Below are 25,285 nucleotides of genomic sequence, written 5' to 3'. Positions count from 1 at the left end.
ATTCCAGTGTTGCTGCTTGTCTCCCAGCTATCAGTGGCTACAGGAGTAGTCTAGCTATTGAAGTGTAGGAAGTACCAGAAGTAGTAGCACAAAGAAATGTTTTCCCATGTATGTTTTCCTTTTGTTCTTTAGTGCATCTGAAATGTACTTCAGGTTTATCGTGAGTATCTATGGGTGTTCCTCGTGCCCTGCACCTTAGAACTATGTGTTAATTCTATTAAGTCTGACCTGGTTTGCTGACATTTTCAGTGTGAACTACCAAGCTGAATCTTACTAGAGTGCAAGTAGCAGGAATTGATTTTCAAACAGACCTGGAAATTAATTCACAGACTTGGGTTCAAGTTGGACTTGCTACTATCATAGTGTTTTCTCATATTTTTTAACCAACTGTAACTGTCATCAAAGCACTTGCCATTTCTGGTTTTAATTGATGAATAATGCTATGGAATCTACAGGGTTTTTTCCCCCTCCTTGGCATTTATTCCAATTTTTTTCCAAGATTTTCCTGCGCTGTTCATTGTAAATACCTGGTTTATACCTCTCCGGTAAACAATTATTTTATCTTTGGTTGTTTTGTTTCTTTTTGAGGTACTTTGTAACTTAATTTTAGTCTGTGATTTAATTAACCGGTACTTATGACTGTTGTAACTTTTAAAAGCATATTGACTGTTACACTTTTGTTTCATTCTTTCTTGTGGTTTCTTCCTGAATATGTCCATTCTCCTGAGGCTCTCTAAGACCTTGTTAATGTCGATTTGCGAGCAAGCCAGTAGACAGCACCATGGAAGAATTCTGTTTAATGACAAAAACTTGTTTGTTTCTTCTCATCAAGATTTACTGTTAAGTCTGTTTTTGAGGTGGGTGGTATGGGTGGCTCTGAGTTAATCAGTTGGTAGGAGGGGCTGTAGAAGAGGAATTTAAATGAGAAACTTGGGCGCAGTGTAGAGACTGGTTTTATTCATAGCAATTACTAGCCTTGCTTTACATCCAAGCATCTGAAAGCTATTAGAAAATGTCTTATTTTGTGGACATGATTTAGGACAAATCACCTTTACCGCCAAGATTGGAAATAGGTTTCATTCTGCTCTAAGTGATGGTCATCATGGCCATGCCATCATGCCGCTAGAAAATGGCAGCTTTCTGATGCTCTAGGAAGCTTGAACTGCATTTTATGTATCTTCACTACATTTTAAGAACAGTAAGACACATAAAAGATACATCTAGATCAGTGGCACTGTTGTGTATATAAATATCAATTTTTGTAAATCTATTCAGTGTATCTATTTATTGTTTGAGTTGCAGGTTGATATTAATTGAAGATTTTTCTAAATGTTTTTTAAACCTTAATATTCAGCCAAAGTGAACAACCAATACTTTCTCTCAATAGTGCTTCTTTGCAAAACACCTCCTTGTACTGGTCACTTTGGAATTTATAAATAGTTTTTGTTTTGGTTAAAAGAAAGTAAGTGTATGTAAATTTTGATCTTACCATGTTGGGGATGATGGTCTAAATACTTTTGTGTGCTTTACTCTCATTCCCTCAAGTCTCTTTTAAATTTAAAGCATTGCTTTGTGGGCAAGTATTTGACTTTTTGTTGCAAAAACATGCACAGCACTTGCTGAGCAAGTGTCTTGAAGTTCCGACCACATCCTGTGAATATTTCTTTCAGTTTTGTAGAGTAAAAAAGTACTGGTACAGTCAGTGTCTGGACCAAACTGTTCACTGGATTCTCTGAGTATCCGTGCTTCTTGGTTGCCTGTAGATATTTATAATGGTTAATTTTTTTTTTAAATTCTTCCCTCCTGCCCCCTCCACTAAAAGTATAAATCCAAGGTGGACTAAATTATAAATGTCACACACATGAATGAATTTTGCCATCAACATATGCTATTGTGAGCATTAAAATATGCTTGCATATATTTTTGGTACATCTTTTTTGTACTAAAAAAAATTACCAGTAATAATGAAGTTATTACCTTTACTTTAAAGGAGTTTTAATTTAAAAAGCCTGTGGCTAAATGTCTAGTCTTGCATTCTGCTGCATCTGCTTTGCACACTTCCTCTTTGTTTCCAGTGTAGTTCTTTGCATCAGAAGGAAGACAAGGTATTGAAGGTGGAGACATAGTACCGAAGTTCAGTGAGTTGTTGAGCAAATTGATCTAAATGAAAAAAAAATCTTCTCAGTGTCTTGCAGATTTAGGCTTTTTGGATCAGTTACTGATTAGACTTTCAGCATGATTGAGAAAACCCTAGCTTTAATAAAAGGCAGGTGTGAGGGAAAAGCAGGGATTACTCTTCAGCAGGTTGTAGTTTGAATTTTGCATTATGAAATTGACTTGCCTTTTGAGTTCCAGTTGCTAATTTGGAATCGTTTTCCACTTACCCACAATAAATATAAATGTTGCTATTCATCATCAGTGATTTGATCCTTGATAATACATGAAAGTCGAAAGTGCAGTTAAAAACTTGAGATACTCACCCAGTTACACCTTTTCAGCAGATTTATAGTCTACCACCTCCCATCTTTTTCTTGCCATAGGCAGATTGACTTCTAGACTTGAGACAGTAGGCTGAAAATTAAATGTTTCTCTGTAAAATGGTTTTTAATTGCTGCAGGAATGGTCCATGGAAAAGGAGAAGAAATAGTGAAGACCTTTCCTCCTGAAAGCTATGTTTCAGAGCACTTGCTTTTGAGACTTGTGTATCTCGCCTCTGTAGTTAGTTGGGATTTCTGTGGCACTGTGTTTTTCATTATCTAGAGGAATCTCTTGATAGAAATTTATAGGTCAACTATATTTGAATGTGGCATGCTATTCCTTCAGATTAGACCTCAAGGCTAGTGTGAGTGGAGAATGGACAGGTGATGGGCAGTTGGTATGATTAGTAAACAAGTTCATATGTTATATATTATGACAAAATGATGGCCTTAGAAATGTCTGTCACTTAGAGTATGTAATGCCTTTATGATGTTTTACTCTTTCAATTTCAGATGGGCAGGATAGAAACACCTTTATTGAAAAATTGAAAGTGCAAGATAATTTAGAGGGCAGAGGATGGAAGAAGAGAGGACATTTAGCTTCATCGTTCTCAAATCTTCCAGGAAGATTGCTAGCTGGGTGTGGAGGTGCTGCGTGTCTGTAATGAGCAGCCATGTATAGATGTATAGTGGCCTTACTTGACTGTACTGCACTCATGAAATGCAGGTGACTTCTGTCTTCCCTCCTGTTTCTAGAAGGGCCAAGCCCCTATATTAGAGAGGAGGTGGCACTCATGGGCATGAAGTGAACAGAAAGAGCTGGTATTTGTGCTGTTACCCACTTTTTAAGACTGATACTCTGCTTATGTCTGCTTCTCTGGAGAGACTAGAGTGCAGTGGTTTGTTAAAGCACTAGTGAGTTTAAAACTTATTTCTTGTTATCTGAGTTTAAATTGCTCCCTTAGTAATGCACTTCTTAGAGTCATCACATGAAAAATGTTTAAACTGAATTGTGAGGACTTTTTCCTTCTCCAGGCCCACCAGTGTTCGTAGCAATTACTTCTGATATCTTGGCTGTACCCTGCCTGCTTACTGGAATCCTAAGGCATCAAACATCAACGGATAGTTCTCAACACATCCTTAAGCAGTCAAGCTATTTCTCATGACAGCACTTGTCTATTTGTTTGTCCTGCTCTTTAATCTGTAAAACAGCACCTTATCTTCTGGTTGATTGATAAGTATTTGATGTAGCATTTCAGGGGAAATAGTGTTTGCTATAAGATAATTTATTTTTCTGGGGTTCAAAGGTGGAAAAAAAGCTCAGACTATATTAAGTCCCAAATTTTCTTGAACCTTATAATTGGGAAGATAACTTATGTATTAGGCTTTTTCTTTCAAATTATGTAGTACAAGATTAAGCTGTGCAGGATTTGGAGATACTGAATTCTTCCTGAAGGTAGTTTCTGAATGATAATCTTCTGCATACTTGAGAGTTGCTAGTATAATGATATTAATTTCTTTGGGACTGGAATTTTGAAAATGTGATGCAGAGGTTGGTAGTTTAATTTCCTTCCCACACCCCCAGATTGAAAATGTACTAGGATTTTTTTTAAATGCTTTCATAGTTTAGTTAGTTATTAAGATACTGAAGTGTCTGTTGACCTTGCAAATTAAAATGGAAAAAAGTTGCACCTGTTTTTGTGTTTCCTTCACGTGTTTACTTTTTGAGACTCTATCTGCAATAAGAATCTAGAGTGTGGTAAATTGAAATTGAATGTGAAGGCAAGTAAATTCTTTTTTTTGTACAGTTTCATGTTTGCATTAATCCCTCCCCCTCTAAGTCAATGCGTGACTGAAATATTATCAACTGCATTCACTTTTACTGGTTTTAGAGTTACCTTTCTCCTGCATTTTTTCCACTTGAAACACAGAGACTTTTTTTTCCTTTTTTTGATGCTGCAGTTTTGGGCTTTTGGGGGAGAACCAGATTTTGAGGGACCAGCATTTAGTTTCAGTGCATCTGGCATATGATAAAATGCTGGGCAGAAAAGGTCTGTGAAAGATAACTATGTATTTTTACATTTGTTCTGCTGTGTGGTTAGAAAGCAAGTTGAACACTGCTTTTTGGGTGTATGTGCCTGTATTTATATCTCTTTATCTTGGAATAAGACAGGGTTGTGGGGGAGAATATTTAAAGATCCATAAAAATTACTCATTCTCTCTCTGTGATCCTCTGTTTTCTGATATCAGTCCTGACACTTGAATATTGAACTGTGAGCCTTGCATGCTGGAATAATAGCCAGTAGTGAAGCTGAGCTTAGTGAGGTTATTATGTACTGCTGGAATGGGTTTCTTCCTACACTTCTCCTTGAGTCATTGATCTAGAGAAGACCTTAGGATCCAATGTGGAATTTAAGTGTTAAGGTTGCATACAAATCAGTCAGCTACTCAACATCAAGTACTTCAGCTCACAAAGTATCTGTTAGTTGATGCCCTCTCCTGCTAATCACCCGACTTCTAATAACCAGATTATCTTTTAGCACTTTTAACAATAGTAGTCAAGTGTGTTTAAGCACTTCTGTTTTTTTAAAAGTAGAATAAATACATATCAAAACAATTTCTTTTACAGCAAATTATTACTTACAACTTTTTCAAAACAACTCTTCTAATATAGGCTAATTTTTATGTTACCTGTAATTATATGCATCCTCTGTTTGTTCAACTTAATGGAAAAAAAAATACAAATTATTTGCTTCCTTTCAGAAGGCAACTGAGGAGACTTTTTTTTCAGTTCATGACCAACTGCATTAATGTAATTGCTAAAGTATTGATTTTATATGTGCACTGCTAGTAATTATGCCCATATATTCATAAGTTCCTATTTTTCTTATTTGGCACTTTGGATTCAGCTAAACTTATTTTCAGTTTGAAAAAAAATCTGAATATCATTTTTCAGTTTGTCATGGTAGATGAAGAAGATGTAGGGGAAGAATCTTGTGATACTAAATGTTTTTTTTTCCTGATCATTGTGAAATCAAAATGTTAGATTTTATGCATAGATCTACTGATCTGCAGTAGAAGTGACTTAATAAATATCTCAACTAATCTTTTTTACAGTATTAAAGATCTATTAGTAGAATATTTCTAAATTAATTTGGCTGCTTTAAGCTATCTTTTCCATTGCTCACTGCTATCATTAGTTTCTCTTATATTCCAGATATAGTGGTGTGATGATGCTTCTTTGCTCTGTCTGAAAATGAAAGTAGTGTCCATTGTGGTGTTCCATCTGGAACTTTTTTCCAATAAGCTTAGCCAAAGTGATAGATAGCCTTGGTTTATAATGTAATATTACCAGTTATTTTAGCATAGACTCTAGGATATGTTCTTGCAAACTCTGACATACTTGATAGCAGTACTAACCACATCTACATTTTCACAGGACTGCAATGAAATTTCATGTAGATAAGCAGACCCTGATCATTCATGTCATATATTGAAAAAAAATAGAATAACAGTAACAGGCGACTAGGTACAGTAAAACGGGAAAAAATTATTCTGTTTATTAAGTGTTTTTTTTTTGAAATGCAGCATGTTTTTCACAAGTGTGATAGTGGAATAAAATCCAAGTTGATTCTTCTCCTAATTGTCTTTGCAGCCACAAAAACTCCAACATATTGTCTGCATTGAGTTGAATTGGCTTGTTGATACTAATTGATACTAATTAGGTAGTGTGTTTTAATTAAAAATTACAAGTCTCTGGTAATGAAAAAGCCAGAAGTAGACTGTAGCCTTAGTTCTACTTTCTAAGTTACCCTGTTGTGTGGAATACTGGCATTAGGAGAAGTGTCAAAGGTCTTTCTTCTAATGATATGTGAAATTCTTACTCCTCCTCAGCTACTAACTTTTGGAGTCCACATCAGTACCAAGCGCTTGTATCATGGATTGCAGGTAGTCATAAGCTTGAATAGGTAAACTGGAAGAGATGGCATATTCAACAATCCATTCTGTATCTATAAAGGTGCCATTTACATCTCAAATTGAACTGAATCTTCTCTGGAAGATCACAAGACAAGACAGAGGGAAGTTAGTCAGCTCTCCTTAGTTAGAAGCTAAGAAAGCTGTTCCAGGCTTTACATCACAGACCATCAGTTCCTAAACAGGGTGTGTATGAAGGGAGTTGGTGGCTAGATATGAACTTGATATAATGTGATACTTATGCTTGTATTTTCAGCCATGCAAGAATTTTATAGATTATAGATAGGAATGCAGTAGGAAAAAATTAGAAGGAAAATTCAGAGCCACTGCTTTAAGGGACAGCAGCCCAATTTTTTTATTCCTGAGAAGGCCGGGAAAGTAGCAGTGCAGTCATGAACCGTGGCATTTTTCAATTTCTAGTTGGGGTGTCCTGGGGAGCTGATAAAACCTATGTTTTGGAAAAGGTAGCTAAGATATGTTGAACAGCTGTATTTCTATGGATGCTTCATGTTTGTTAAATCTCACAGTGTTCTGGCAGTGGCAGAAACTCTTATTTTCTTGGCAATTGTGTTGCTGCTGTTTGTCGTAAAAGCTTTAGGAATCACAAAACTCGAGGAATCATAAAACTCGGTTTTGTGACTGTGTATTAAGAACTAATCAGGATCTGATCTCCTGAAGAATAACTTCTTTTGGGAAAGATTTCATTTATCAACATAGAAACCTAGATTTATTAGAAGTTTTTCTTTTGGATGAGATGTGTTAGCTGTTCATAAAACAGATGAAAAACCATTCTTCTCTATTTTGATGCTGTATTTGAACTATCTTCAACAAATGTGACCAAGATGCATGTGTAACACACCATGAGTGTGTTACACGTGCATCTTAGATTTACTGCTTTATTCTGGCTTACTAGCCAGGACCACATATTAAAACTTGGTATTCTCAACATTCAGAGTGTATGGCAATATTCCACACAAGCTCACCAGGCAGAGTAAGCTTCTGAGAAAGAGACCCAACTACTAGTAAGCAACTGTCTCCACTCTTGCCAATAGCTGTGGCTGCAGACCTTCAGTAAAACATGACATTAAGCTAAAAGAAAGGCAGCTGGCAGGTCCAGTTAAAATAATTGAAGCTTTTTAAAAGACTCATTTGTTGCAGTGAATTTTATTTCCCCATGAGGGCTGTGGAAGCTTTTGTGTCTGTGTGGGTGGTATAGATTCTCTTTCAGAGAACATGATGGAGATTCACCAGAACTTAAAGAGGAAGTCATTCAGCCAAGGTCCTGCACATAAGTGCTTGTTGGTTTTGGTTACATTTTATTAATCTGATAATTGACTCCATTCATACAAATAACAGGGAGCTGTTATGAAGTCTAGCTTGCTAGTAGTGTATATGTTTCAGTTTTGGCTGCCGTAGAAGGAGGAGACCATAATCAGTTTTACGTTGTCTGTGTTTTGACGCACTGCTTTTTCTGATTTCATTATGTTCAGATTTGACAAAGAACAAAAATTAATGTTGATAGAATGGTGGTTGTTGTGGTAAGCTATATATTTCTGCTTCTGTGTTGTCAATGTTTGATTCTGGTGTAGAACAAAGTAAATGTGTGGATTTACTGCCGTAGTTTTGTGCAAGGCCACTTACACCCATCATTTTGAAAACACTTCTTAATTCTCTTTCACAGATCCATGTGGATGGTTTAATAAACTGTTCGGCGTCCTGGTGAATCTGTGGTCCTAGCTGAGAAGCTGATTCAGGCTCCTGGGGTGTAAATTGGCAGTGGTGGAGTGATTTGGGTAGGTGACTGTCCACGTACTTTAAAGGAGATAAGGGGAGCTGAATGTTTTGACACAGTTTTTGTTTCAGTTACACTCTTAAATGTTTTATTAATATCTTCTCCCCCTCACGTGTAAGAATGACAAATTTTTAACTTCTAAATTTGTATTACAGTAGCTTGTAGGAATGATGCATAAGAAATGTGAATTGTTTGTTTTCTCTCAAGGGGTGCTGGAGGTATTCGCTGTATTGGTACTGTCTCTTGCACTTGGGTCACAGAGCATGGTCTGTACTTTAAAGTCGGTACAGCTCTGTGTGAGCACTTCTGTAGACTGACTTCCATTGCATCTGCTCTATTTTTCTGTATTTTTTGCTTACTTTGAATTCATAACCCATTTTATGGTAATGTATTCAGGTAGCTTTGTGCAAAAAATAAAATTATTTTAAAGAAGTATTTCTGCCCTGCATAAGCTAACGAGATGCTGTTGTTCTGTCTAGAGAAAGGTTAGAGTGATTTGGGTTGGCTTGGCTTTTTTGTTGTTTTTTTGTTTGTTTGTTTGGGGTTTTTTGTTTTGGTTTTGGTTTTTGTGTTGTTTTGGGGGAGTCAGCTATTTTTTTTTTCATTTGCATGCATATACTGTTCTGGTTCTATATACTTGTTTGCGGTATGTTTAGGATGGGCTAAGACTGAAAGGATTTTTTTTTAAACTTAATTTTCATTGCATTATTTAATAACAGATGCATATAGATGCTCAGAAAGGGGTCATAGCACAATAGGGAAAAACTGCCTAGAATGATATGGTTTTTTTTTTTATTTTCCAATTTTTGTCCCTAATTGAAGTGCCACAAAAGTCTTTGATAGATTACAGTATGTACTGGAATAGGATAATATACTGTCTTAGTCCTCATAAGGAGCATTGAGCAAATGCATTTTTTTTATTCTGCTCCCACCATCTTTTGCTCTGATTCAAGAATATAGTTAGAACACACCACAAATATGTGTAACTAGCCGCACAAAATGTTTGACTTTTGAGAGAGGAAATATTTTTATGGCAAAAATAATGTTTTAAATGCTTAATAATTGCTGAAATTATGTGCTTGAAAGTAGAGAAGTCACGATACTTTAATTAGGTAAAATTGTGAAAAGACATTACCAGGTGTAGGAACTTTTTACTTGAAAATGAGTTCATGAGGATAGAGTGGGTTTTAATGAAAAAAAGTTAGATTTTGAGGAGCATATTCTGTTTTTGAGAGGAAAACCATATATATATATATATATATATATATATATATATATATATATAATGATGTTCTGTGTGATGGCTTCAAAATTGTTTCTGTACATCCTTGTTTACAGAATTTTAAGAAGTGCAATTTTTCTCTGTTAAACTTGGGAGATTTGTTTCATAATTCTCTGACTAGAGAATGATATTGTGGAAAAAATTGTCACAAAAGAGAAACAATTTCATCATTTGGATAGGCTGGGACTTCTAATAAGCTGCTACTGCCAAGCTAACCCCAAAGTGGAAGAGTTCAGGCAGCAGTGCACAGCTTGGATTTAGAGGAGGTTCTTCCTTTTTTTATGCTACTAATATTGTTCAGTAACTTTGAATATGTGTAAGATAATAGGCAAATACACATATTTAAATGTTGCTAATAATTTTATGTTAAATTAGAACATTGTTTTATAATCCTAGTTTCATTGTGAATCTGCTTGTTTTAACTTGGAAACACTTCAGTATTACTGGGGTAATTCAAATGGTATGCTTAAATGTAAAGTTTGTTTCTTGCTTTGCAATAGTTTGCTCTTAAGTTTAGTCCCCTTTTCACTCCTAACAGTTGATTCATTAGCAGCTTTGATTAATGAGTCTTTACTGGGGTAAGAGAATATCTACCTGCTAAAAAGAACAGGATTGTGAAGCAAATGCTTTTTGATAAGCTTGTGGCTGCATACATATCTTTAATAGAATTGTAAAGCATGTTGTAATGAAAAATTTGCTGTAGGCATTACAAAAGATCTAGTAAGTGTTCTTCATGTTTTGTGATCATCTTGGCTAGAGGCCTCTTAATGCCAATTTGGTAGGTGTTCTCCAGCTTCTCAAAAGCTTTTTGTATCAAGTAGGTTTCTGGAAAAGTTGCTGTATTTGTCAAGCTGCTGAATTCATAGCACAATATTAAATGCTTAGGTCAAATGTGAACATAATGTATCAACATGTATTTACAGGTACTGAAATTTGAGATGGAAATAGAAACCATAGACAGGTTTTTACTTGAGAATAGTCAAAGTACATGAAAGAAACATAAGCCTAAAAGTTGTCAGAGTTTTTTTACTTTTTAACTATTTGTAATTGTCTGATAGGTGAATTTGACAACGCTCTGAAATCTTCACTCTTACAGTGTATTGCAGCTTGTTTATTGATGTATTTGGAGTGTATTTTGTTTTCTGACAATGCTTCATTTAAGGATGCAATTTTGAAGCGATGTAATTACAGTTAGTTAAGGAAATTCCTATTTCATTGTCTTGCTATCAAGACTTCCACCTGAATAAAGAAAGCCGCGTTGACTAAAAAGGATTCTCTGTATCCTATCCCTTCAGTATTCTTGTGACTTCTTTATTTTGGATGTGTTCCAAGATTCTTACATAAGCTCTGGTTTGCATATTTAATCTGTGAGTCCTCTTGACTTGCTGATTCATTTCTCCTTGTAGCAATAAATGCTGCCTTAATTCTCCCCCTTCCTAGTTATATTTGACAAGTTCTGGCGTGAAATGCCTGCTCAAACATATCTCAGGTGTTCCAGCTGTGAAGGTTAAACTAGTCAGCATGAGATATATTTTATCTTGGCAATGCACTAGGGGAACTCATTGTTCTGTGAGCCTGGCGTTCCCTGTAGTGTAGGTGAGGTTATGGACAAGCTGTCTCAATAACTGAAATGATTTTCAGACCCATAGGCACTTCTATTAACATATTCTGGCCTGCTTTGTTGAATGTTTTTTTCATTTAGGACACCGAAAGAGTAGTAGTTAGTTTGTCCCTTAAAATGTGTGCACTGCTAAGAGAGTCTAAACAAGATTAGGTTATCATTGGGTTGACGTGTGTGAACAAGCTTGCTGGCTGTCACATGGTCAGAATTGGGTATTGTAAGGAAAACATCCTGTCTCCATAGAGGCAACTTTGTTTGATTCTATGCAAAGGCTAGATGTTGGGGTACTAATGCCTGCATTACCTAAGCAGTTCTTGAATCTTGTTTGTCATTTAGTAGCTAGCAAATAAAAAACTTCTTAAACAGTGTCATAAGTGTGTGGTGGTATCAGAGGGCAAGTGTGTGGAGAATTCTTCTGAAGTATTTAAATAGCATATCTGACTTTGTTTTCCTTCTCTCTTCTGCTTTTCCATCTGCATTATTCCATGGAGACAGAATCAAGTGCTAGCTAATGTAGGCAAGTTAACTTGCTTTCAACAGTTGGCTTTGAGTCCCAGTGCCTATTTCTTCAAAAGATGTTGCTTTTGTGTCATTCACAGACCTCTCTGACAATTTCCTCCTTTCCTTTTGTTTCTTCTTTTCCCCACTAACCCCAGGATGTTTTTTCTTAATGGTCCAGTTGAATACATTATAATATGGAAGTATATTGTTCTCCTAGTGGGAAGAAGTGATGGTGAAACAGAAATGCCTGATAGAATAGCTTAGTTTCAGTGATGTCATAAGCAGCTGTGGGTATTTGTAATGGATCTGCCATAGTTTGTTTTTCTGCCAAAATAATTATCTTAATATGAAGAATGGTATGAGTTTACAAATTTAATTGCACAAGCTTATATAAAAATTACAATTTTCTTCTTGTATCATTGCTATGTCAGAGGGATCATACAACAATGGTGTGGAGAGCTGTACAGATTGATGTTTTACAGAATTCCACATCAGGATGAGAAATACTGGATGTCACTAAATAAGACCATGTAAATTTGAAGCTAGCCAGTCTGCATCAAGTTGAGTCCAAAGAAGCCTTGTAACAGAAAGCAAAAAGAATGAGTTTCTTTAAATTATAGGGAAGGAGTAGCATGGGACATGCTATGTGTTTTGGAATGCTATACTGCCATGACGATATTATACTACAGATTACCTATCTGTGAAGACTTCTAGTCATCCAAGACAGGCAGACAGTCATTTTTGTATAAATAGCATAGTGTTTCTGCAGGTCTATGTGGTCTTCTGACACTTCTGTTGATAAGTAAATGAGGACAAAGATGATAAGAGTGAGCTAGCTGACTAGGTAAGTGATGTAAAGGAGTGGGTTTTCCTGTTATGAATCAGCAGCTTCATTTTACGGTGAAAAGAGATGAGAGATTTTTCTCAAATAAAAATGACTTGAAGTAAACATCAGTTACAGAGAAGAGGCAAGTAGAATATCTATTAAAGCATGTGCAGAAGTAAAAATACCCAATACAAACGCAAGAGACTGGAAATATTGCTCATGAAAGACTGATGAATAATTCTAAGAACATTTATTAAGAAAAAAGTTGTTTGGTACTCAGTTTGAAGGAGAGAAGAAAATGCTTAATGGTTGATCTGCATAGTGTCACTGACCCATGGTAGAAAAAGTGATGTGTTTGATAGTTAAAATAGCTGCTGGCAATTTAGGAAGGGCAAAGTGAAGAAAAAGGACAATTCTATTTTGATGAGAACTGAAAAAAAAATAACATTTATCAATTGGTTTTCTCCGTGGCCATAGCAGAAATAGCTTGCTATGGACTATAATATTGCAGTCACATACAGGATGACTAACTCCCTAAGTACAGGAAGCTTAATTTTATGCGCAGGTGGTCTTCTACTACTAATACTAAATATTCATTTAAAAGATGATGGATGCAGTGTTTTTAGAAGTAATTATAAAAGGATTTGGAGTCACACCTATTATTGAAAGGAGCCAAATAACCAGTAGTGTATTTAAAACCTTGTTTTTGATCAAGTATAAATGACTGTGAATTGACTTTGATTGTACATAATAAATATGAAGTTTAATCAGCAGCATTTATTTGTTCCTTTTTATAATGATCACTTGGAAGCCATTCAGTGAAATCATCTGTATAGAAATTCCTTTTCTACTCAGTTTTGAAGGGAAATCAGTTAAAGGATGTTTTACTAGATGCTTAGAAAACATTGAATCTAAAACAGGCTAATATGGTAGTGAGAAGTGTGCATCTGTTAATTAAATGGAGGGGGGAAAAAAGCCATACCAGTGAATGGTCAGAAGCTTCAGAAAGCAAAGGATGAAGGGGGTCTACCTAAGATGTCTAGGAGGCTAATATTAGGACCACTAAAGTGAATGAGAATAAGATAAAATATACCAAAATATACTTATTTTTAATAAATTTAACAGGTATGTTTAACTTGCTTGGCAGAGTAGGAGACTTCTGTAATTATGAAAGTTGAGAGGAACTTGATGATCAACAGACAAATGGTTCACATTATAAATTTTTTGATCACCTTGAAATAGTTTGACTGTAATCCTGTAATAAGGTAGGTTAATTCTGGTTTTATGGTAGAGGATTATTATTTCCCTAGAGTATCATGTCAAACTCTTGTTTACTCTTGTATTTCCCTTTCTCTACCCCTTGAACTAGTTGTCTAAGTAAGAAAGGAGCACTTCTTATCTTTTGCATTTAACTGCTGCTGTTTGAGGATAAAAATCTGCCTGATTTGACTCTCTGAGGCTAGGTGGAGAAGCTCCTCTGGTCTTTTTTTGCTAATACCAAGCCATGTAAAATTCAACCAAGAGAATGTTCTTGTTCAGTTTACATGTTTATATGGCTTTTGCTTCAATCCTTCCTCACTTTTTATGCTGAAAAGCAAAAAATATTCCAGTGTTATTCTGAATCTCTATTCACAATTACAAATATTGTAACTTATTTTGGAGTAATACCTCCCCTCGAATCCAGAGGTAAAACTTTCTGAAAGTTTGGACCTTTTGTAGTAGGTCTGTTTCATGTAGGGCCATGAAAATGTTGGGAGGGCTAAGGTACCTCTTCTGTGAAGACAGGCTGAGAGAGCTGGGGTTCTTCATCCTGGAAAAGAGAAAGCTCCAGAGAAACCTTACAGGACTGTAAGGTTCTGGAGGGTGCCTACAAGAAAGATGGAAAGGGACTTTTTGCAAGAGTGCGTGGTGATAGGACAAGGGGGAGTGGCTTTAAACTGAAAGAGGGTAGGTTTAAATTGGATATTAGAAAGAAATTCTTTCCTGTGAGGATTGTGAGGCACTGAAACAGGTTGCCCAGAGGAGCTGGGAAGGACCCATCCCAGACTAGATCAGGCTTTGAGCAACCTGATCTAGTGGAAATTGCCTTTTCCTGTAGCAAAATGGTTGGAACTGATGATCTTTAAGGTCCCTTCCAGCACCAGCCGTCCTATGACTGTGTAGCTGACTTAACTGGAGCACAAGGGGAAAAAACCTACCTTCTTGCAGATATCAAGAAAATCGGTTGACTCTTGCCTCTCATGGTAGAATTGTGGACTTATTCTTCTCCCTGAATAAAACAATCAGGACTCAAAGTGTTTCTTTTCTTGATTTTATGTTTTTATTAAATTTTATTTGGTTTTTTTTGCTTACTATGGAACAGGAAAGAAACAGACCAGGTAGATATGTCTGCTTTAAATTTTCATTTTGGAAAGCCTAGATGTTTGTACCAGCATAGCTGTACTATTTGGTTTTTATGCATGTATTTTTATAGGTGTAACATATGTAGTGCATTTTCATTCACAATGGGTAAAATCAATTATTTCCCAAAGCACTGTGATTACCCTTTATGTAATCTAAAGGAGTTTCAGTAAACAAACTGGAATTGCCTCTCATGATTCAACACAAGTGTAGGATAGACAACAGGTTGTTGTCCTTCAGAACAGGTTAGGGTGACTTAGCTTGATAGAGGAGCACATGATATGGGGGATGGTGATGGTAAACACTATTTAATTTGATGAGCAGTAGTATTTGCACAACAGCAGTCTGGTAGGTGTTGGGATTTTATTTATAAGCATTGTTGTGAAGGCAAGAAATGAAAATACGAAGGAATACACGGTGAATACATTTTATATATCTATGTGGGAATGTTGTCAAGAGTTGCTTTGAAAAATTGGTGAAGCTAGGTGTCTTGTTTGAAAAGACAGGTGTCTGCTAAGGAAGGCAGGAGTCTTCTTTGAAGTGGAAAATGTGAACCCCCTCCCTCCAAATTATTATAATTTTGAAATTAAGGGGCTCTCAGACAAAGATATGGGAATAGAAATAACAGTTCTTTATGAGGAAAACTAAAAAATACAAATGTAATAGTACAAACAAAAAAAAAAAAACTACTGACAGAGCTAGAGTATGGCCTGACACCCTGTGGATCAGGGTGTTGGTAGCACTCCCATTCAATGGTGGCTGCAGTCCTCCTGCAGTGCCACGTGCGGTTCTGTTGGAGCAGCGATCCTGTAGAAGGGTGGAATTTTCCTTTGAAGGTGCTGTGGTGGTGTAGGTGGGTTTGGTCTTCCTCTGGGAATGCAGTGGAGAAGAAAGCTGCTCCTCTGGGAATCCAGTGGGAAAAGGCTAACTGTGGTGTTCCAAATCTCAGATTGTATCCAGGTAGGAATGCCTGACTCCTCCCCTGGGCGGAGCATCTCACAATGGGATGATGTAATTTTATCAGTCATGCAGTGACACTCAAGGGCTCATTAACAGAAGGTATCTCCCCAGAAGGAGGATTGGCTGTGGGAGAGATAAAAAACCGTGCCAAATTAACAGAGGATCACTGCCCAACCTCTAACAGATGGGAAATAGAATACCCTCAGACCATACTTTACAACACAGGAGACTAGATAGATGGTAGTAGAAGCTAATTTTATTGATTGAGGAGTTTCCCTTTTGATTTTGAATGAGAAAATATTTTGAAAAATAAGAGAAATAAGCTGCTTATATCTTCAAAGGAAAAGTGGCAAAGTAGGAGTACTTAAACCAAAATATAGTTAAGCAGTGTCCTAGAAATTATTTTTGTAGTAAGTACAGTTTTTGGGAGATTAAGGTTTTGTTGTGGGTGTTTGGGGCTGGGGACAGATGTGACTACAGAGATTCAAAGGATGAAGAAGCAAGGAGAGTTGTGGGTCAGAGTAATGGACATGGTACTGGTGATTTCCAGAAGTAAGCAAAGGACGTGATAAAAACATTGTTGCTGTTGGTTGAGTTTATGTTTGGTTTTATATGCATTGAATGTAAGTAGACAATCCCCAGCTGTGCTTATCATCTGGAAAATTCTTTAAGATGGAATCATGTCAGGGACACTAGTATTAGAAAGGCAGGGGAAGCAACTTGGGGTATGAAAAAAAGGATACTGAAACAGAAGAAACAGCAGAAGAGTGGAGAGGAATGTGCTGACCTACAGCAGAAGTAACCACAATGGAAAGATAAGGAAGCAAGAGAGGTGACTCTTTAGGGGCTCTCACCATTATTGAGGACTTTGTCACTGGAAGGGTCACCTGTAGACCTGTACTAGGTCTCTGAGAAGTCTTGGACTGATAGATATTAGCAATCCAACCCAGCTTTTCTTTTCCCTTTTTTATATTTTGATATTTCTCTTTTCCTTATTTTCCTTTTTATTCCCATACCTCTGAAACAGTCAAATTTTGACTTAGGCTCCTTATTTTCAAGCATGTGAACTGTAGTTTTCTTCACATGCATTGAAAGCAAACAGTAACCATAGGAGATAAAGATTTGGTATCTGTAGGGTGCGATGACCCAGGCATTTTTACATCCAGCAAGATTTAAGTTTAAGGCTCATTAGTCTTGAACTAGTGAGTAGGTGTTAGATAAATTGGTTAAGCTCTGTCTCTCAGTATTTCCTATTCCAGACTTAGATGCTGGCCTGCTAGTCTAATCAAAGCTGTTGAAAGTGTTTGTTTCTTTTTAAATTAGGTGCTAAAAACACTACTGCTATCTAACTGCTGATGCTCATTCTGGTCTCTGTTTTTATGTGCCATATTGTTAATATTTATTCTCTGCCCAGTCTCTTACTATTGTTAACACCAGAAAAGATAAATTTCATGTGCATTATTTTTTGGATTTCTGTGATTTTATGGGAAAGCTGGACTATATGCATGGTCATAGAGCATATACATTAAAACTGTTGAGTAATTTTGTCCATCATTTTAAGTCTAAGTTGTAAACTCTTAATGGTATTAAAAGGAAAGCTGGTATCTAAATTGAAATAAGTCCATTAATCTCACTGTTGATCCTCAGTACTGAGATTTTTTTCCGTACTAGAGAATATTCTAGTGCTTTTTCAACTTTTAACGGAGCTGACTGGCATGTTAGGAATCAACCTGTTGGAAAGGGTTGATTTTATTCTCTTTTTTAGTTACTGTGTCTTATTGCTAGACAGAATATTGCATAGAGGTGTAATCTAATACAGTTTTTCTCCTACAAATTAGAATCCAATAATCTGTACATAAACAGGTGACTTGCTTTATTGCTAGGAAATCTTTAAATACAGACTTAATTCATTTGCCCAGATCTTGTACTAGCTCATCGAAGATCTGGCAGATCCAGAAAAATATTAATTTTAGATGAAACAGATGTTAGGTTGTTTTGAAAGCTCATATCTGATTGTTTTTGTCTTTACTCAGCACTGAGAATGGACTGGTATCTAGAAGCCAGAAACCCCCAAGAACCTCCATTGTTTGGCTATCAGATCTAATAAGCATTTCACTTATTACTGGAAGACCTTTTGAACTGGAATGGGCAACTACAGCAAAAAGGATTTTGGAAGATGTATGGATATAATCTTCAAATGCATTTTAGGGCATGCATTTTGTTAGTGCTTCTATCAGTATATGATACTGAAGACTGAACACAAACAGCCATTTCTGTTTGTGATGCTGTGTTGGTTTAAATTAAACTTAATAAAAAAGGCTAAGAACTGTGACAAAATAATCCTCACTGCAATCTTATTATTGGAGGAAATATAACAAACTCATATCCTGCTCCTTTCCAGAGACTGCCATCCACACATGATTTTTTTTTTTAAGTAAAAATTATGGATTTGTTGTTTCAGATTGAGAAGCTATGTCTGCATTGGTTACTTCAAGTTCAGTCCTCATGGTTTGTTTTTTTTTTTTTTAGACAGGAACAACTAGGACTATTTTCCAATCAATTAAATTCAGCATATTAATTTCCTTAAATTATATTGTGAGCTGGAGATTAATTACCTTGCAGCTCTGCAATTTCAAATAACAGAATTTTTTCATTACCTTAATAAGCTGTTTGCCTTTTAGTTCAGGTAGCTTATGGGCCTGGATTTTTTGTGTGTTAGAGGAGGATTGTTATCCTGTTACGTAGCAAAAATCCAGGGGGATTCTGTAGCTTCTTTTCATCTGTGAAACAAATCATCTGTAACAGTATTTCAGAATATAAATTAGATGCAACAAAGGGGTTGGGCAGCTTTAAATTATATGATAAAAAGTTACAATTGTGCACCATCATTGGTTCTCGGGCAGGTAGTGAGATCTGACAGCACGCCAGGGCTTAGTGTTTAGAAATTGGCTCAAACCATGAGATTAGGCAGTAGCATTAGTCTTTTAGAGAGTAATATGATAATGTCACAGAGTTACAGATCATACCTCGGTGACAGATGATGCATGCCTATGTGAAGTGTAGTAGGGTAAAAATACTTACTGATTTGATGTTTTATATATTTAGTCATAGTCAGTAGCTGTTGTAGTTACTTAAAAATTTAAAATCAATTCAAACAGGAAACACCAGCTTCCCGGAAGACACCTGTTCAATTGTCCAGAGCTTACAAAAAAGTTTTGATACTGGACATTTGCCTTCAGGGTATATCCCTACTTCAGATCAGTGTGTTTTTAAAAATTCATCTCTGATTCTTCATTGTTGCTGCTCAACTATTTATTGTTGTATTCAATATGGAAATGTATTATTCCTCCTCGTATCTTTGTTATTGTTTATAGACAACACCGACTTTCAAGTTGGCATGTGCAATAATTGACAGTTGAAGCTGTAATAAGTATCTGATGGTTTTTTTCTATTTAAACCCACTCAGACAAGCAATAACACAAAAATATTTTTGTTTCACTTCACATGTTAAGAGCACAGCTGAAGTTAATTTCCTTCGTGGCTATGAATATTTAGCAGCTTTGCAAGCATATTGTCGGATTGCTAATTGTATTTGTAATCCAACTGGCCAGTGATGTCACCTAATTCAATTTTGTAAAGCAGTGAGGAACAAAATAAATACAGAAGGAAGTAAAAGGTTCATAATAGCAATTGTTAATTGGAAAGTTATGCCTCTACACATGTGGGGGGAAATGACATCTAAAAATAGCTTTAAGTATTGCTTGACTAGCCTGCTCATGCTCACCTCTGCCCTGAAAGGAAAGAGAACTCAGGAATTAACATACCCTGATAATGACTTGCCTGGTAGTGTGAGATCTATAATTAAGTATATACTTATATACAACAGCAACTGTTTGCTGTTAGTTTCTTCTCTTTTTGAGACAATTTAAATATGAAATCTCCATTATGATATAAAATTATGTTTCTGAAGGATGTGAAATGTAAAAGATTCATCCAATTCCTAATATCAATTTCATAACTATTAGGACAAATTAGGTTTTATTACTTCTAAGAATTCAGTATTTTATGCACAATTTGATAATTTCTAGTATAAAGCCTCAGCTGTTTAATGATTTAAACTGTGTTGTACTATCTCCTGGACCAGCCAGTAGCCATGAAAGGCTACAGGCACAAGATAAATTCAAACACTTGATGCCACAAACATTCTTAGAATTGGTAAAATTTGTAGTCTGAATTCTGTCATGACCATCTATATTTTATTGGCTTGAAACAGCTCTAGGGATAGCACTTATTTGTGCATAAGTTGTCATAACTGGCGGAGTATCTGCCTGTGTATCAAATGTCTATCTGACTGCCTAGGTCTTAGATGGAGAGAAATATACCATCTTCATTGGTCTTACTCTTGGGGTATAAGCAGTAGTGGTTCATCTGCAGGGCTGAAATCTGTACTCAAAGTGTTGTCCAAGAGGACTTGAACCTTAGGTTGATTGTCGTTCAGGACAAGAATACACTGTCTGGGACAATCTTGGGTTCATTCAGATGGAGGACTTATCCTAGGATTTGTTTGATTAAGTTTGACATGTTTTTGGAGAATTGTTTATACAGGTTTTTATTCCCTGCCCTTTCTCTCATGCTTGCACACAGTTGCTTTAGTATCTAGATCACTTCTTTTTTCCTCGTATTAAGTAGCAAATGTGTTATCTGTTAGTGAGCCATCTACTTGCGGCAATATTTAGACAAGTGCTGTTTGCACACAGACGTGTGGGTGTTGGCTGCCACCAGCATTTTGTACATGCCCATGGTCTCTATAAGACTTGGTGCCATCCTTCTGAAGTACTGCACAATAAAATTAGCTATGTCTCTTCCTAAAGTATTTCAATATCTAATAAAAGATATGGGTGTGATGAAGTGGAGGAAAAAGGGTTTATCTTATGAATGGCAGTAGGCAAAAAGAAATTAGGATCATGATAATAGCATAATACAAGTGAACCACCTACTTAATTTTGATCAAGTGTGTCTTTATAGAAACAGTGGTATACATTCGGGTGTTGTTTAGTGTGTGTATATGACTGAGTTTTGTGGTTTTAGTTATAAATATTACTACTGTTTCAATTGGGATATTCTGTTTTATGTATTCTTATTCTCTTAGTCACTTGTTTTACAAATTTTCCACATTCCACATCTTTCCCCTCATCAGTCTCTCTTGTTCTACAGTGAAAAAAGGCTGAGTTTTGTCCACATTTGCTGTGGTTAGCAACAATAGGACTGAAAAAACTTTGACCTTTTGGAGTGCTTGCTATCTGGGATCCATGTGCTGATGGAAAACTAAAGAATGAAGGGGTGCAGGGTGAAAAGGAACAGGGCCACATAGGAACATAGGGTGAGGGCACCAGATCTAAGTAGTTTCCTCTTGGATTTGCAGTCTGTCTTGTTATACTGAGTGCTTGTGTCACATTGTGGTGCTAATTGACTTTCTGATGTCACAGAGATATGTTCAGTTCTCTCAAAAATTATTGTCAATTCTATAGTAGCAGTGGAAATTTTTGAAACGGCTGAAGCTTGTGTGAAAGTTGTAGCTTGAAAAAAAAATTGTTTTTTCTTTTTAGTTCCTATATTAAACCAGTTTGATTCTTTGTTACCACTAACAACAAAGCTTCTTCAGGGTTAACTGGACCTCAGTCTGTAGCTTGGCACACCTGCTCACTTTTAGTCACTGAGCTAGCACAACTGTCACTGTCAGAAAAATGGTTTGGTAAAGAACTGTGATGCTGCACAGGGTACAGGTTGTTGCTATTCTGAAATATGTTGGTTTTGTCCCTAAGAATAATCTGTGAGGACAAGATAAGTGATCTACAAAACCATCTCTGGTAGTTTTCTGTTGTGCGTGGGGTTTTTTTTTCTTAGTTTTTTATTAAGGTCGGCTACTGCTATATTGTATACTTCAAAGAGAAGAATCAAGTTGTTATGAAGAGATCACTATACTTGTTTATTTTGTGTTAAGACAGGTCTATGTTAAATGAGTATAGTGTTTAAGGACACTGTGAATAGTAATGTTTTAAAGCCTTCGTAAAATTCTTACTTTTTAGCATTAGATTGGGAGTAGAAAACCAGTGTTGTTTCTGTGTTTTCATTTCTGTCTTGGTTTCTTGTTACTTGAGCTAATGTGATGGCATCAAGTAACAGAAACAGTAGACATTAGTAATGCCTTAAGCAGAATGATTAGGAACAGGATACAGTAACAGTTTAATCCCCCTCACATTTACCATTCTGGAAAGCAACCTTCATTATAGATTTTAATAAATTGCAAGTCTGAAAACCAACCCTACTTTCCTGTAAAGCAGAATATATTGGTATTAGCTGTATTGGTTCTGGAAGGAGATTTACTTCATATCTTTTTTAATGCAGGCTGGAACATTTTATATTATGCATTCATATATGATTGAATCATTATGTGATTATTCCGTTGCTTTTATAAGACTTGGAAAATGACTACCTAAGATAGTAATTACGTTGACTAGACAATTTTGCTGGAGTTGAGGCGTAGACACATGTACCATCACAGTTAACAAAAGCCACTAAGTCTCAGCTTTCTCCCTTGGAAATGCTTGCAAATAATCCAGCTGATCTGCTCCCTTTTTTACAAACTGATATTGACCTTAACTCAAAAGTAGTTTGACTTTGTAGCATCTAATGTTGGCTTGCTCTGATGTGGTAGACTGGGTGGTAGGTTGGACCACGTGATCTGGAGAGGTGCCTAAGAACCTCCATCATTCTGCAATCCTCAGTGCTTGGGAAACAAAGTAAAATAGTGCTATATCTTACTGCTTCTCTGGAGAATAATGGGGTTTAAAGGCAATTACAAGTCACAATATAATTCTTACCTGTAACAGCTATGCCTCCTAAGGGTGTTGTAGATCTAACTGTTTCTGTTTAATAACAACATGGTATTTTGTTCTTTACATTATTGAATAACTTTTCAGAGCATATGAGCTGAGGCTTATGCTTTGGGAAACAGGTGTCTTGATTAATAAATGATTTCTTTCAGTATGATGAGATCCAAAACTCCTCCAATCTGGTGCATATGCGTTATAGCATTTTTCCAGTGATGAGATCAAATGCTGACATATTGGTCATTTCTGCACTATCTGCGCTGCTATAAAAGGGAGTTTTGAACACCAGACAATTTTCGCAGGTCTAGGTATGTTCGTTTTATTGCAAAAACACAATTTGCACTCAGAATACTTAGACAAGGTTTTTGTAGCTATATCCACAGAGGTGGAAATGCTGCCTTTAAAAAAATTGAGGCCACAGGTGTAGTCTTCATTTATGACTTGGACACTCTCTTTTGACTAGCTTTCTCAAGGAAAAGTAGTCAACCACAAAATCTATCAGCTCTGATTTATTTGTGTGTGCACAGATATGAATGTGTTTCCTTAACTGTCTTGTGCAAAAGTGCCATTGTGATATGGAAAATAACAGAATTTCACTTTATTGCACTCTAGGCAGTCCATTAAGTTTTAAGATAATTAAAAAGACCTCTATTAGAACTGCAGATGATCTGGCAGATCAGTGAAACTCTTTAAATTAAGATATAAGTAATACAGCAAGTTAGCCAGTCCAGGAACCTGTTATGCTTTTGCTATCCATATGTTGATAAGCATACCCTTAGCCCTTGGCAGAACACTTTTGAACTGCATGTCCCCTGCAGTACACCAGCAGGTTATTTTGGGGCATTCTGGAAGCAAATGTGAACCTTTGTGTGCCTGCTTAGAATGTGCTACCAGCTGTCCTCTTCCTGCATTAAAGGATTCTGGTTGTCAGCAGCTCTGACAGCATTAGTACTAGGAGGTAACAAATCCTCAAGCAGGTCAGTCTCATGCTGCTTGAGGTAATATTTTGTTATTAAAGTCTTAGACTTGACCACCCCAAATCAATAGATAGTTCTGTTCCCTGAAGCTTGCTAGATCTCTGTCAATGAGACAGTTCCATGTTTCTTTGCTTCACTCTGTCTTTGTTTCAGATACTGAAACAACAAGAAACAGTGGGATAGGATGACAGCATCTGCTTCCAGGAAAAGCAAGATGAATTTGTTTTTTGAGAGTGTTCTCTGGGTCCTTTGTGTCTCCTTGGTCCTTCTCTCTTATCCATCCTTGTTCCCCTGTCTGGGAATCTGAGATGGACTACACTGTCTGTGGTCTACAGGCCTTTCTACTTTGTGCAAAATATGTTTAATTTCAAAAGATATACTGTCTAGAGACCAATATTTTCTCAGCTGTGTTTATCTTTTGTTTCCTCAATCAAAATCATATGTTGTTTTGTTTGTTCAAGCTAGCTCACTGTAAGGCACACATTTCCCTCCAATGTGCAGGTTGTGAATTAGAATCTTGCGAGTAAACACTGACAGTAAAACTTATTTATTATCATTGCATATGAAATGATTATACTCATCTTCATGTACTCCCCTGACACTTAAAAAAAAAATCTGGTTATGGGTATCCTTTGGCAGGCAAAGTCTTCTTGTACCTGGTATCTTGGTGTCTTCAGTGATACCAATGGTGAATACAGTTGCTCTTTCTCAGTCTTTGGAATGCTTCATCTTCCTCATCCCCATTTCAAAGAGCAAAAAACCAACTGATCTCTTTGTCCTAAAATTGTTCTTGGTTTACTAGACTGATTTTAGTGGATCACTGTGGGATCTCTTTCTGCTTAATATGAGTCTCTAGTATGGATGATTTTGATCAGTCTAAAGTCTCTTTAGCTAAATACTTTCCTGCTGAATATGAATGGATGGTTAAGGACAAGCACAGATAATCTGGATTCTGCAATACTCTCCTGGAATTATTTAAAGAAATATTTTGCTGGTTTTACTGTTTTCAGTATTTAAAATAGAGGATGGTTATTAAGGGGTAAAGGCTGCCTGAAATGCCTCTGAAGCAAGCAGTTTTTAAGATACTTATTTGTCACATGACGCAAAGCACCAGGACTCCATCAGAAGGCTGTATAGATCTATTTATTAAAGCAACATACTGCCTTTATAATTTTACAAGATAATTACATTTGCTTAACAAACACATACACTGCCCATTGGTCATGAAAAAGAAACAAAACTCTCTCAATAGGTGAAAAGGAGCCATGTCACTCTGTGAGCCAACTGAAGTCCATATCTTTCGACTTTCTCTCTTTCTTCACGTTGTCATGGTGATAGCCTTGGTACTTTCCTTGAGAGAGATACGAGGCTTTCCTTATCTTCAGGAAGCCTTCGCTGGCACACTTATTTCCAATCCTTGCTGAAATGAGGAGGGTGTTGTGGTTTATCCACTCTCTCTGTCTCTTGCGCTCTCTCTCTTTTTTCTTTTTTTTTCTTTTTTTTTTCTTTTTTTAAATTTTTTCTTCTTTTTTTCTTTTTTTTCTTTTTTCTTTTTTTCTTTTTTCTTTTTTTCCTTTTTTTCTT

The 25,285-nt window shown here is 36.3% G+C and overlaps 1 protein-coding gene across 3 annotated transcripts in view; it reads left to right on the top strand.

Annotated features, from left to right (window-relative positions):
* Positions 1–25,285, top strand: part of ERBIN (erbb2 interacting protein) — a 121,224-nt gene that overhangs the window by 11,733 nt on the left and 84,206 nt on the right. For 2 of the 3 annotated variants that reach the window (XM_058044647.1, XM_058044646.1), the window contains exon 2: positions 8,134–8,245. The exons of the other annotated variant lie outside the window; for it this stretch is intronic. The gene's annotated coding sequence lies outside the window, so the exon portion shown is untranslated. The remainder of the gene's footprint in view (positions 1–8,133; positions 8,246–25,285) is intronic. 3 annotated transcript variants of the gene reach the window in all.

The sequence above is a fragment of the Melospiza georgiana genome, chromosome Z, assembly GCF_028018845.1.
Source record: "Melospiza georgiana isolate bMelGeo1 chromosome Z, bMelGeo1.pri, whole genome shotgun sequence".
In the NCBI taxonomy this organism is placed as follows: Eukaryota; Metazoa; Chordata; class Aves; order Passeriformes; family Passerellidae; genus Melospiza; species Melospiza georgiana.
The sequence above is the reverse complement of the archived record's forward strand: the minus strand, read 5'-3'. Positions and strand labels throughout refer to the sequence as shown.